General features: G+C 44.0%; 1 protein-coding gene across 1 annotated transcript in view; it reads left to right on the forward strand.

Moving 5' to 3' along the window:
* Positions 1-433, forward strand: part of mettl1 (methyltransferase 1, tRNA methylguanosine) — a 16,294-nt gene extending 15,861 nt beyond the window's left edge. Inside the window, exon 7 of the mRNA XM_048618813.1 lies at positions 341-433. The gene's annotated coding sequence lies outside the window, so the exon portion shown is untranslated. The remainder of the gene's footprint in view (positions 1-340) is intronic.
* Positions 434-4,635: the final 4,202 nt, after the last annotated feature.

Genomic DNA, 4,635 nt, shown 5'->3' on the forward strand with positions numbered 1-4,635 from the left:
TGAAGAAGGGTCTAGGCCCGAAACGTCAGCCTTCCTGCTCTGATGCTGCTTGGCCTGCTGTGTTCATCCAGCTCTACATCTTGTTATCTCAGATTCTCCAGCATCTGCAGTTCCTACTATCTCCTCACACTTAACATGCAGTGTCTGACCTAAAATGTCACCTCTTCTTTACACTGATTAAAACCTTTAGTTCTCTCAGGATGATGACTTGAAAGGAATTCAGGTATTTACATATACATATTACTCAATTGAAACCTAACTGATTGAAGATTTAACAGCATCTTAGGTTTGTTTAGTACATCCTCACCAATGGTGTGAACCTTTGATCTTTTATTTATAGATTCTGTGCCTGATACTACTTCTCTCACTAACACCTGAAGAAGGACTGAGGATCCGAAAGCTTGTGTTTTCAAATAAACCTGTTGGACTATAACCTGGTGTTGTGTGATTTCTGACATGTCCACCCCCATCCAACACCGGCAACTCCACATCCTCACCTTGGGGGTTACTATTGACCAGAAACTGGACTGGACTAGCCATATGAGTACTGTGGCTATGGGCACAGGTCAGAAGATACAAATCCTGCAGTGAGTAATGCACCTCTTGACTCCCCACCAAAGCCTGTGCACCAACTACAAGGCACAAGTCAGGAATATGATGGAATATAAAAACTGACAGAACTGCAGATGCTGGAAATCAGAAACACAAATAAATTACTGAAAAAGCTCAGCAGGTCTGGCAGCACCTGTAGAGAGAAAACTAAGTTCTGAGGAAGGGTCACTGGACCCAAAACATTTCTCTCCACAGAAGCTGCCAGACCTGCTAAGCTTTTCCAACAATTTCTGTTATTGTTTATGATGGAATATATCCTGTTTGCCTGGATGAGTGCAGCTCCAACAACACTGAAGAAGCTCAACACCTTCCAGAACATAGCAGTAGTGTGTACCATTTACAGGATTCATTGCAGAAATTCACCAAGGCTCCTTAGACAGCACCTTCCAAACCTATGACTTCTACCATTTAGAAGGAAAAGGGCAGCATCGACGTGGGAACACTACCACCTACACCACCCTGGCTTGGAAATATATCGCTGTTCCCCCACTGCTGCTTGGTCAAAATCCTGGAACACCTTCCCTAACAGCAGTGTGGGTGCACTTACACCAAATGGACTGCAGCAGTTCAAGAAGGCAGTTCACCACCACTTTCTCAAGGGTAGCTAGGGAAGGCATAAATGCTAACCCAGCCAGCAATGCCCACATCTGATTTCTTTCCAAAAAAACAATTGTGAATGTTCTGTTCCATCTCTAATGCCTTCACATTCTTATGGCAATTAATAATTACATCTTTACCCTTCAAAGGAAGAACATTCACTGTGAGTACATGAAATAGATTTCACACATCAGCGCTGGGACTGTATTTCTATTCTTGCACTTAAAGTTTTTGAAAAATATCTGTCTTCAATATGGGATTCGTACGAAGTAACATAGGCCTCGAATTAGAACTGTGGCTCAGGAGGTAACAGACTCATCTCTGAATTAGAGAGTCATGGATTCAAGTTTACCCCAGAAATTTGAGCACAAAATCCAAGCTGATGCTCCAAAGGAGCACTCAGCTGGCTTTGGGATGAAGTGTTAAACCAAGGCCCTGTCTGCCCTTTTAGGTGAATGTAAAAGATCTGACGGTGCTGTAACCAGAATCATTGAAAAGAGATTTTCCAGTCATTATGATATTCATGTCGGAGCTTGTTGTGGATGTTGGTCACTTTTCCTGCATGACAACAGTGACTACACTTCATAAGTATTTCATTGGTTCTAAAGTGCTTTGGAATGTCCTGGGTTGTTAAAGATGTGACAAAAATGCAGGTCTCTGGTATAATGTTTCCACATAGTATAGAAACGTTTGATAGATCATAGAGTCCCTACAATGTGGAAACAGGCTGTTCGGCCCAACAAGTCCACACTGACCCTCAGAGCATCCCCCCCAGACCCATCACCCTATAACCCACCTAATCTACACAATCCCTGAACACTATGGACAATTTAGCATGGCCAATCAACCTAGCCTGCACATCTTTGGACTGTGGGAGGAAACCGGAGCACCCAGAGGAAACACACGCAGACACGGGGAGAATGTGCAAACTCCATACAGACAGTTGCCTGAGGCTGGAATCGGACCTGGGTCCCTGGTGCTGTGAGGCAGCAGTGCTAACCACCGAGCCACCATGCCGCCCCATCCTCACGATTGCTTCAATCAAAAGCTTGTTACTCGGTGGGGCTTTGAATTTCCCTGTGATTCTGCCCTACTTCCTCCCCCCCACCCCTTCCCTTTCTCGTTTCTCCCCACTCCCTCTCTCCTTTTCCCTCTCCCATTTCCTTCCCCATCCCTCCACCCATTTTTCTTTCTTCTTCCACCTTGGTCCATCCTCTCCTCCTCCTCCTCTTCTCCGGCTCTCCGTCCTGCTCTCTCCTTCTCTGCCCCCTCTCCTCTCCCTCTCTACTTCACATTGATTTGAACTGGTCCATGTCCAAATGCAACAAGTTCTGGACAATATCCAGGCTTGGGCTGACAAGTGGCAAGTAACATTCATGCCACACAAATGCCAAGCTATGACCACCTCTAATAAGAGAGAATCTAACCACCACCCCTTGACATTCAATGGTGTTACCATCACTGAATCCCCCCAGTATCAACATCCTGGGGGTTATCATTGATCAGAAGCTCAACTGGACTCACCACATAAACATGTGACTGTAAGAGCAGGTCAGAAGCTAGGAATACTGCAGCAAGTACTCACCTCCTGACTCCCCAAAGCCTGCTTCCTTTTTCACTGTCCCCAGCTTCCCATTGTTGAAAGTGGCCATGAGTTATCCTTTTCCAAGCTAGCCTTTCTTTTATGTCTGTATGTGAAACAACTTGGAATATTCCATTAGAACAGAATCCCTACAATGTGGAAACAGGCCATTCAGCGAATGAGTCTACACCACCCCTCCGAAGATCATCCCACCCAGACCCACCCCGTACTTGTATCCCTGCATTTCCCATGGCTAACCTACCTAGCCTACTCGTCCCTGGACACTGTGGGCAATTTAGAGTGGCCAATCCACCCAACCATTACCTTAAAGGTGCTACATAAATATAAGTTGTTTTATTTCCACAGATTCCATTTCAACCTTGTGAATGTCCTCTAGTTCTGCTAAATATCGCGGAGTGAGAAAACGGAAAGATTTTTGGCAATTATTTTGCGCAGAATTTAACCTCTCTTGCAGCCCTAGCAACTCAAGTTCATTTTTCTTCCTTTGCTCCACATAAGCCAGTTTTCGCACTGCACCTCATCCGTATTTATTGTGAAAGGCTGCAAGACGTTTTCTTCTTCCTCTACTTTCCCTTTCTCTTCCTCGCCAACACCACACCACCCCACCCGCCAAGAATGAAATTTGAACTCTGGACTGGCCACTTTGAAGATGTGGGATAATTTGGTAAAAGAAAACATGGATATTATACTTTACTGATTTGGAAATCGGGTACAGGGTGAAAGGATTCTGTTGAAATCTGTGTACTACTTCCACGGAGCATAATTCCACTGCATGTTGCAAGACCCTATGCAATCGAATGAATTCAAGTTGTAGTTTTCCATTTATCGCATTTCCCGAGCGCTGTTATTGCTTCTGTGCACCTTGTCCAACTGAACACCGAGTCACCTGGAGCAAACTACTGCAGGATGTAAAAGTCCAAAATACTGATAGATAAGATGGTCACTCGGACATACACTCCATATTGACTGTTTTTGAAGTGTCTAAATGCCCTTCACATTTTCCCCGATGATCCAGCTCACATCTTTCCTTATCTGCCTTCTGATCGATTTCCGAATTAACGCCGTTATTCTACTTTGCGATTTCTTGACATTCGTCCAACCTAATGCTTCTTTCTGCCTTTACAGTCACTCATATGATTGAACTCTACACTTAGTCGCCTATATCTTCAAGCAAGAAAAGGAAGGCCATGTCCCCATCAGAGACTAGCGAGCATCTGGCCAAATATCTGATCTGCCAGTCTGGAACTGTGTTGGAGGGATTTCCCTGTTTGACACACACACTTCTCAATTCAGTTGCTCCGGTAATGGGAGATGATCAACGCTTGGTCATGTTTTCACGGTTACTTAGTTACAATGTCTGGTGAAGTCGAAAACTCTCAGTGTAACTGGGATTAAGTCCCATCGTCTAAATCTTTTTTTATTTAACTGGCTAGAAGTTTAATACAGACCTATCAAGCTTCACTCCTGGACATGCGATGTACAGAGGGTCAAGCAGCGTAACATCACCTTATAGCGAGTTCTGCTTGTTGCTTTGCCAACTCTGAAAGAAACGCACACTTTCGATTCACAAATTAAGTTTATTTTTACCTGATTTCTCTTTCCACAACCTCACCGTCCTCCTCCCATAACTTGTGAAAACTCCTTTCGGGTGCTATTTGTTTTTCAATTTGGGAAATCTTTTATTTTTAAATTTTAAAAAAACCTAAAATGTACACATTTCATGTTTTCTTTTTCCTCTGTTGTTTTGTATACATTTCCTTGATCCCAATCGCTTTGCACAGCGCTCTCAATCATTACTTCACCCTGAGATTGCTGTTGGGATT

Source organism: Rhincodon typus, chromosome 41, assembly GCF_021869965.1.
Source record: "Rhincodon typus isolate 14 chromosome 41, sRhiTyp1.1, whole genome shotgun sequence".
Lineage (NCBI taxonomy): Eukaryota > Metazoa > Chordata > Chondrichthyes > Orectolobiformes > Rhincodontidae > Rhincodon > Rhincodon typus.